Raw genomic sequence first — 10686 nt, forward strand, 5'->3', positions numbered from 1 at the left:
CAAACTCACAGTTATTAACAACCACACCTAAAACAAAAGCAAACCAAGAGGACAGCTAGATCAGGAGCGGAACCATAGAAATGGAGATCACATGGAGGGTTAGCCACAGGGGAGTGGGAGGAGGAGAAGGGGGGAGAAGGTGCAGAAAATAAGTAGAATAGGCGATGGGTAGAAAATAGACAGGGGGGAGGGCAAGAATAGTATGGGAAATATAGAATCTAAAGAACTTGAGCACGTGGTCATAACCTAAAGGGGGCAATGGTGGGGGAGGGGTGCACAGGGTGGAGGGGAATGAAGGGGGGAATAGAACAACTGTAATGGTATAATCAATAAAATATATTTTAAAAAATTTTAAAAAAAGAAAAACCCAAGATTGGATTTTTCCATCTCCATCGTAGATTCCTGGAGGAAATTAGAAACACATTTTAAAGTGAATTTTGGAATCTTCCTTTTCATAGGATTGGGTGCAATGTTAAGTCCAAGATATTATATTACCCCTTTTGTGATATTCCTGGTTCTAAATGTAACTATAGATTACGACCGATGATATTATAAAATTAAACTTTGTATAGCTTGATTTTTTTACCAATCTTTGACCAGCGGACACGAGTGTGTTTAGTAGAGAACACTTAAAAGATTTAAAAGCTTTGAGCTAGCGTCATAAAATGCTGCGAATGAAAGACACCGAATGAGTGGATTTACTTGTTACCAAGACAAAAGATGGGGCCATGTTTATAAATCAGATACCTGGGTAATACTAAAAAATATAATTCATATCTTGTGTGGTGAAAGTTCTTTCTCATCCGATTTTTGACTGCTTGACGCTTCGCCGTTGAGTGTTTAAATTATAGATTGTTTCTGAGTGAACTAGGCAGCCCCGCCAGAGATTGGACAGGGAAGTTAGACTCCTTCTGAGGCTCAGTGTCCCCTCTGCAATGGACCAGACCATGGACTGGACTTGAGCCTTAGTCAGTGAAATGCTGAGTGGCGGCAACCTTGGCTCCTTTGCTTTACCTCTCCGCTGGTTCTGAGTTCCAGTAGGAAACAGAGTTGCATTATAACAGGCTCCCTTGAGCCTCAGCACAAGTGTGAATTCAGGGAGTTTTCTTTTTTATTATTTTTCAATCTATTTTATCAAAATGGATTCCGACAGCTCTGACAATCCATGCAACCATCAGCCATCCAAGCATGGCATGGTGATTCGTGTCACAATTAAAAACCAGCTACAGATGCCTCGAGGCACGGAGTAGATGTCATCAATACGATGAAGTTCCTCAAAGGAACTGAGAAATTACAGGTTGCCTGTGTTCATCGATGTATTGTATATTATCTGACTAATATCTGTTACATTTATAACAATGGAACGTATTGTTCAACAAGATGAAGCCTGAAAAGGCTCATTAACTCTAAATTTGATTCAAAATCTCCATTTCTTTTCATCTGCAGAATCATGATTCTGTTGTTCTGTAATATTGGCTTAATTACACGAGCAGTGAACCGCCCTAAATCTAGAAGCACATTTATTTCAGTGAAAAATAAATATTAATGTTGGGATTCTTATTTCCAAAATGCTTTTCTGAACAAATCCATTTATCTTCTTTAGTTTTCTTCCTTGGATTTCTCAACTACAGCACAAATTAAAAATTGTAGAACTGTGGAATTTTAGGAGGTGAGGACTTCTGAGGTCACAGAATTAGAAGAATGTGTTAAATGACTCATGCGTATGATAAGAAAATAATTCTTGTAAAGGCACCAGATTGATAATGAGGTTTAACATGCAACAAAGAAATGCATGGCAAATATTACAACAAAAAAAGGTTAGACCTAAAAGGTGAAATAAGTAAATAAACAACTAGAGACTAAAATTTAATAACTTGGAGAAAGTGGAGTCGACCCTGAGTAGATAGCTCAAAGGAAGTTGAGAATATTGCAGAAATTTACTCAAAATGTGGGCATGCTCACTCCAGTCCCACACGAATCTCTCGGCAAACTTTCTTCTTTAAATTTAAACATGAATGTTTTACTGTAATTCTTGGACATATTTCTACTCCTCAACATGAGACTATTTTGTTTCTCCTTCCTCGTGAATTACTTGATTCTTCACACCAAATTATCAACATTAAAAAATAACCTAAGAAATATTTATTATTAATTTTACCTTAAGTTTTTCTATGAGGTGACATAGTTTTATATTTTTTGTAGTTTTTACCTTTATTCTTCATTGCAAAGTGATGCAGACACCAGCCCGCAGTGTCCACAGCATTATGGACAAGATGCATTCACACAGACTACCGAGTCCTGTGGGGGAAAAGAGACGGCATGGCTTCTCTCTCAAGGGGAGAAAAAGCCTCAGAGCAGCCAGGCCACCCTCTCAAGAGAACAGTGCGCTGACCCTTGCCTTGACAGATTTTTATTGGGTTTCAATTTGCACAGGAATACAGATAAAGTTCATTAATCATTGTCAGACAGTAAGAATCAAACAATAGATAGCAAACAAAGAACTATGAGGGCTTATTCTAAGTCAGGGTCTGTTAGCTAAAGGGCTATAAAACTTTGAGAAATAAACTCATTTCCTGCTTGGCCCCTTATCAGAAAATTGAGAGCATTCTTAGCAAAGCAGGTTCCACAGGATTTTATGTATTCTTTCTTAGGCCTGATTGCCCTGGGAACCCAGCACAGGGCTGCACTGCCCTCTGTCATTGTTTCAGGGTTAAGTCAGACAGGGGAAGTAAGGCAGCCAACAGATTAGGAGACTTCTCCCAGACAGAATGAGGACTCAGGCTATGTCAAAGCCCAGGGACGAGGGTCCATCACCCCCTTTTGCTATAGCCCCTCAAGTCCCTCCCTGGGGCCTTCCCATGACCATGCCTATCTTGGATCGTTCCCCCTTGAGGAATCTTACCCATCATTGGCTAAGCAACCAAGCATTGGGGGCCAGGCAGGGTGAAAAAAAAGGAGAAATGGCACCCCTGCCAGGGAGATAAGCTTTGTCTCCTTAGTGGCTTATGGTCCGAAGGACGCTCACTCAGCCTTAGCCATGGGGGTGGGGCGGGGGGGGGGCAGGTTTCAGCTTCTAAAATCAGGCAGGGCAGTTCCCAACAGCAAAGACATCTTATACAAAGTACAGACTTTTAGAGTCATACAGTTAGTTATGTGACACTTGAACTATGATGCATCAGGCTACCAACCAGCATTTTTCCAGTAATGCAGATTTTTGATTTCTCTAGTCATTTTCTTCTAGCAGGCTTCCTTCCCAGACATATTCTTGTAACAGGTGCTATGCCTTAGCCAAATAATCCATGCTAGCTCTCAGACATTTGCTTTCCTCTCCTTCTGTGCAAGAGAGGAAATGCATTGTGACCAGTGGCTGTAGAGCAGGGTTTGTTCGAATCTTGGCATCCTTTAGGTCACCCTAAAGGGCATATGAAAACAGATCGCTGGACCGGCTCGTAATTCCTAGGGTTGGGGGCTGATAATCTGCACGTCCGACCCGATGAGGTGATGCTGCCGCTGCGTATGTGGAGCCCAGACGCCAGATTCACAGCTGCCGAGCATCGGGAAACAAGGGAGCCACACAGCACAGGATTGCTGCAAACTTTTCACAGTAGTTGCGGACTGCAGCAGATGGAAGAGTCTAGGAGTTACACAACAACAATTGGTGTTTGACGGTGTCCGAAATGTCGGGGAAATGAATCAGAAAGAAGAACAACGAAGCTGGAATGATTTTCAAAGGCTGAAGACTCGCAACCATTGAGAGGGTGTTGGATTCCTGAAGCTACTGTTATGGCTCCCCGCCTCGTGACTGTCACCCTGGTGCCCAAATATAGGGCATCTACCTTTTCCTACTCACTTTTCAAAATTATTCCGGTCTGCTTTGACCTGACCTTTCCAGAATGTCATTCTAGAAGGCCGTGTTCTTTTACTAGGCCTGTTTTTTTATCTTTAAATGTCCACATTGTACTTCAAAAAATGCAAAGTCTGTTCCTGGAAATTAATGTTGTTTTCCCCAGTGGGGTACAGCTTTCCTGTGATCCAGTCCTGTGAGTTTGTCCACCCTTACATTCTCCTTCCCTACTGGGAGCTTTGTGACTAGATAAATGACCAGGGAGGGGAAGTCTGGACACTTTCGCCTTCCCTACGCACCTCCAGCAGCCGTGTCTGGGTCACCGTCAGACGTCACCTTAGCAAACAGAGGGCAGAGAGTCATCTGTCCTGTCCAGAAACAGAGGCAAAGGCTGCCACAAATTCGGCACTGGCGCCTGAATTGTCCTCATCCGTGTCCTGGGTCATTCGTTTAAAGAAGCCATCTATCTAAAAAGAGATCTGACCAGTGGATTACAGAGTGGTTTATAATATCAAAAACCGAAAACCAGCAAAATGTGTATTAACATGGCTTCCATCGCCGGAGGCTCCGCTGTCTCTGGGGAGATAGGGATGGGGCCAACACGCCAGCTCTCGGGCCTCGGCTGAGAGGTAACATGGTGGCATGGAGCGTCGGAAAGAGGACCGTAGCTTCTCCTCTCTTAGGACCCCCATCCAAAGAGGCCTTGATCTCTCATGTTTCTCTTTCTCTCTATTAATATATGAAGTCAGCAAGCAGGCTTTTAGGTGAAACACCAATTCACAAAATTAGATGCCACCCTTTTCCAGATTATCTCTGTATAATCCCCTCAATCTTAACAGATGTCACCAGAAAAACAAAAATTAAAAAAAAGTAATGAGAAAGGGCGTTGGCCAAATCTGGTCCACTGTCTTTTTTGGTGCCCCTTGCAAGCTCCACATGAAACTCATACAGATGAGAGTTTTTAGATTTTTAAAGGTTGAGGAAAATGTGTCAGGAATATTTTATGGCACATGAAAAGTATCTGAAATTCACATTCCAGGGTCTGTAAACAAGTTTCACTGGAACACAGCCATTCTCACTTGCGTACATGCTGTCCCTGACCTCTTCCGTGTCACCGTGGCAGATGTGAGATGCTCCAGTGAGGACTGGGATGACCCACAAAGCCTAGAAGATTTCCTTATCCGGGCCTTCACAGAAGTGAGCTGACCTCTGGTCAGAAGATTTGGGAACAGCCTGTCAAACAAAGTGACACCAACTGTTTCTTTGCTGCTGAACTTCTCCCCCCTGAAAGTGCTGAAGTGTTTCTGCAGCTCCCAGAGGGAGCTGTGGTCTGCAGCGGCATTTCCGGCAGCAGCTGGACGGAGAGCCCCTCCGTCCTGCGGCACGGTGTGTGCTGGACATAATCTGAGCGACGCCAATTTGGGAAATGTCATTCTGGAGCACTGGGCCTCAAAGTGGGGACACAGACCCAAGGGAAAGGAATGAAGAGCTAATGGTGAGACAACTGTGAATGAATTGGCAAGGACGGCTCAGGTAAAAAGAGGGCGTGAGCTCTAAACATCTCTCAGATTTTACCCACAGGACGTTCTAGATGGCTCCTCTTTGAGAATATAACAACAGGGGGTCACGGGGGAGGGGGGCCAATTTGAGGAAAGAAACTTTTCCATCAACAAAATAATCCCACCATCTTTACATTGAGAGAGAGAAGAGAGAGTCAGAGAGAAAGACAGAGAGAGAGAGAGACACACACACAGAGAGAGAGAGAGGAAGGAAGGAAGGAAGGAAGGAAGGAAGGAAGGAAGGAAGGAAGAAGTGGTAATTCTAAATAAGGGAAAATGTCACAGAAAACAAAAAGGCTATATCAGTTCAGCAGAATGTTTGGTAAAAATGTTAACGCTAAATACAAAAAGCATGAGCTTTCTGTAGTTGTAATCCCTAAAGCCCTGGGAAATTAGTAAATATTACGCAACAACGGCTACTATGGGTTCACTGAGATTTTTTTAGGAGAGGGTCAGGCTGTCCTTTCTGGGGTGAAAAACAACAAAATGAAAATCCATGTTCTCCTTTTTGTGGAATGATGGCGACCTCCAGTGGCTGTGTGATTTGATGGTGTGCTCTGTATTTCCTCAAACTCTCCTAAAAAATCATAGAAATAAAATGCTCATTTTAAATGTGAATACATTTGTTTAGAGACTATGTGCTGAGTGGTGCTAATGTTGTTGGCACTGCTCTGAGAATTAGGAGGGGAGAGCAAAAAAGAGCCCTGGGCAGAGTTGGAAGCCCCTGAGCTGCAAGACAAATGTTACAAATAAAAGCTCTGACTCTGGACCCCTTTTGACATTCCAGAGCCTTGGTCTCCTCACAGCACTTTCCCGAGTCACGGTGAGACCATATGCAGAAACGCTCTTTGTATTCCAGAGCATATTGCACATAAGAGATGGTGCTATATCACTGCACAGTGTCTTAGAGTTTTAAAAGCATGCCAATACATTTGAGATACCTGGGAATGGGCAAGAGAGCAGTTCAGGCCCGAGAAGGGGAGAAAACAGAGTGCCTTATGGCAGCTAAAATATGATGTCCGCTCCAAACGGACTGGGAAAAAGAACCGTGAAGCCACCCGGGTTATCTCGAGTTCACTGAGAGGGACGTCATGGGTGGCCACTTCCTTCCTTGTTCTCCCTGTCTGGCAGCACCTGGTTTTGCTGGAGAGTTCACCACCTTGTGCACTGCAAGTCACTTCCCCTTCTCCGCGAAAGGGTCTGACCCTGGCTGCATGAACCCACCCAGATGCATGGGAACCGAACTCTCCCTCGGGCAGCGGCATGGCCACGCTAGGAAAGATTTCCCTTGCGATTCAAAATGGATTTATAGAAAGTAACCCCCTTCCCACATTAGAGGAGATGTTGTTGTGTTTGCATGTGTCACCGGAGACTTCTGCAGCTATCCTGACTGTCACCAGGAGACACTGACGATGCCCTGAAGGTGACAGAGCAGAGAGGCTGACGACGATGACGACCTGAGCCTTTGAGGACAGTGTTGCACTGCGGGCTTAGCTAGCCATGGAACTGCCTGCCTTTGGACTTCTTGTGAGATACTGAGCCCATGGCTTTATAAGCGTCTCTCGTTGAGCATTCTGAGACTTGCTTGCCGCTGATGGCATTCTTACATAGTCCACGGCTGAACGCATTCTTACAGAGTCCACAGCTGAGGGCATTCCTACTGAGTCCACGAGGTGCTGCCTGCCGCTCTCTGAGGCCTCTAGACTTGGAAATGCCTCCTTTCTTTTAATCATCTGTAGCATATACTCAGAGTCACACCTCAGTATCATGCCCACCATAATTTCTATATTACTGACACAACAGGAGGTCAGACAAAAGAGGAATCTCTGTGAAGGAGACGATGTTGGCAAAACGTCTGATAAAGAATGACATCACTGGCCTTTATTTTTGCCCGTGGATGGGCACACGGTTCTCATCACCTTTCACTACGTGCCAGGCATGGAGGTAGTTACCTCTTCCCACCTTGAGGCTTGGGGATAGACTGAGTAAGACTCCCAGTGTGAAACACAGGTTCTCACTGAGGAACGGTCTTCCTCGTCTCCATCAATATGTACCTTTGCATCCATCAGATCTTACCGAGAGCGCACCTCACATAAACTCTCCCCAAATCAAATTCATCAGTAAATGTGTGTCCCCTCTGCACTCAAGATTATGGTCTGCATTTGATACAACTGCTCAAGTTCACTACTACCTGCAGGCACATTCTGTCTTCTCAATGCACACCGGGATGGCAAAGAGGCCAAGCAAGGAGAGGTTTTGGCTTCCAAGTATTTGTGAGTCTGCGTGTTCTCTGGCTCTTGTCAATTCTTCCCTAATCCGCCAATATTTAGCCACTGTATCTAAACATAGCCATTACCAATAAGTGGTGGGAACTGCCTGTGTTAGCGACCTGACTGACGTCAGGGCATTGAGCCACACAGATGGGCTAATGAAGGTCAGAATGACCTTGCTCTTTACTACACAGCCTGCAAAGCTGCTTTTTAACTTTATGAAAGCTAGTTCCTCCCCCTGAGTGGGAAGAATTTGGTTACTTGTGTGGGAAGGAAATAAGTTGGGATTTGGCCAAAGAATTAATAGCACCAGAGACCTGCTTTACATCAACTATTAAGGCAGAGCTTCCTTTTAACTCCCTGGACATTCTTGAAATGTCTAATGGCAAAGAATTAATGACTGCCTTTCATGTGCCTGGGATCATTCTAAGTGCCTTTACCTGTGTGTGTTCATGTAGCACTCACAGCACACTGATGGGGTGCGTGTAACGACAGTCTCCGTTTTACTCATAAGGAAACAGCAACATAGAGAGAGGTGAAGAAACCTGCCTGAGAGCAGACAGGCTACTAGTAAGTGGTAGACCTGAGGTTCAACCTTGGCCCATCTCCCTCCATAGCCTGCTCTCTCCACCGTACATTACATCCTAGTATGTGCTCCGTACGGCCCACCTGCCCTAATTAACTACTGATCTGCTCAGGAGACATGCATTTGCAGGTAGTTCAAAGACAAAGTAGGCACCATCTCTGCTCCAGGCAACACCAGGACCCAACTGGGAAACAAACAGAAGAACAGGTGAAAGAGACCCCAAGTGCTCTGGAGTCACCCCGTGTTGTCATGCACCCCACCCCCTGCCTTCTGTTTGAATAGACTAATGCTCAGCTGAAGTTTTTGTTTTGTTTTGCTTTTTATCCTGATTGCTTTGCTGCATGTATGAACTCACTAGGACTGTCATCACAGAGACTGGGTGGCTTTAAACAACCAAAGTTTCTTTTCTCACAGCTCTAGGGGCCAGAAGTCCAAGATCAAGGTGTCAGCAAGGTTGGTGGCACCTGAGGCCTCTCTCCTTGGCCTAGAGGTAATCATCTCCTCCCTGTGCTTTCACAAGGTATTCCCTCTCCACCTGTCTTTTCTGTGTGTCCAAATTCCCTCTCCTTATAAGGACACAAGTCAGATTGGAAGAGGGCCCATCCTAATGACCTCATGTTAACTCATCTACCTCTTCAAAGGCTCTTTCTCCAAAAAAGCCACATTCTTAGTTGCTGGGGGTTAGGATTTCGATATATGGGAGGGGAACAGAACTCAGCTCGTTACACTGTTAACTCCCCTCCCGTACCACCTTCCTCCAAAAACTGCTTGACATCGTTGTTGACTATAAACCCCCAGCCCTTGGAAGAATTAAAAAACCTTCTCAGCTCAAGGCAGGGAAAAAAGAACATAATAATGGATACTGCAAGCAAAGTGTATAATTAAGATGCTGAGCATGATTCCTGGGGACGTGCTTTCGGTTATTCAAAAACACCACCTAGGGTTGTTTTCATAGGCCGATTTAATAGTCTTCTCATTGCAAGGTATGATACATGTATCTGGCATGAAGTGAAGTTTATCCTGATGACAAAAAAATAGGTTGAACTCCCCTTTTTCATCCCTTAAAGTGGTTAGTATATCTCAAACCTCTTCTGGGGCGAGACAAAAGGAAGAGCTGGTGTTAGGAGTGAGGGTAAAGTCAACAGAGGGGCTGGGAGCACCTCCTTACATTACATCCTTTGTATTGAGGCTTGTTGCTCACTTCAGTGACACGGAAGGCAGTGTTTCCTGTGAATAAATTTGACCTTTGTAGTAGTCACAGGGTGTACAGCACCCAGAAGGCAGTCACTGTAACAACTCTGCATGGTGCCCCGTGGGTTCTAGACCTACTGGGGGACCACTTTGTAAGTTACACAAATAATATTGAATGTCAACTGTAACTGACAAATAGAAAAACTCAAAAAGATTCCTTTTTTATAGAAATAAATAATAAACAACAAAATAAAAAGTAGATGGCGCTGTGCAATTTGCAATGTGTCACATTAAAGTAACAAAGTCACATCGCAGGCTAAAACAGCATTCAGATACCCCGCGTTCAAAGGGTACACAATTCCCCCGCCCCACCCCCCACCCCCCGCCCCCGGCACTAACTATGTAGCTGTGTCCATCTCAAGATCTAGTAACTTGGAAAAGGAATTCGTTCTCACACTTTCACAGGACTGGACAAAACTCCACCGCGTGGGCGTCTAACTGCCCGCCTCCAAGGACACGGGTGACATAACCGAGTCCAGCCTGAGCTTCGTCGTGGCACTGTCTCACTCACCAATGTGTCCCTGCGGTGCAGTGCGATTCTGTAGCAAAACAACACAGCACAAACTGGTCACTTCCAATGACTCACAGCAAGGGTCCCCAGAGTGCGGGGGAGGGGTTAACAGATTGCGTAAAAAGCCACTGTGAAAGCAGAGTAAATGGCAATTTTATCCCTGTTACTAAGCGATGTATTTTCTTTGGACATGAATGAAAGGTTTGTAAAAGATCACAAGGAAGGCTTCCTCATGAATTTTCCAAGAATTAAATATTTCCCAACAATATCTCTCTGTTAAATCCATTAGATCAGCTTTTCATTTCTGAATGACATTTGAAGCTAGTATATTAAAGACATTTTTTGTGAAGAATTTTTTTTACCATGGCAGCACCTTGCCTTCCTTGGGGAATTCCAAAGTATTTGTAAATACAAATGTTATGAAGATCAGGAACATCATTTTCTCTCTGCTAAAATCCAGAAAACTTTGAAAACAGACGAATTTAAAAAAAAACCTCTCATAATCCTAAAATTGTTCTATTTCAAGGTAAAAAAATTGGATAGGATTTAACTTTTCTCCCATTTCTAATATTCTTGTAATGTTCTGATTTTTCCAGATAACTATCCACCAAACTAGAATAGTGTATTTTTTGAAAGACTGAAGTGTAAAAAAACAATTAGGTAAA

The sequence above is a fragment of the Sturnira hondurensis genome, unplaced genomic scaffold, assembly GCF_014824575.4.
Source record: "Sturnira hondurensis isolate 20B ecotype Veracruz unplaced genomic scaffold, ASM1482457v3 Scaffold0010128, whole genome shotgun sequence".
NCBI classification, from domain to species: Eukaryota; Metazoa; Chordata; class Mammalia; order Chiroptera; family Phyllostomidae; genus Sturnira; species Sturnira hondurensis.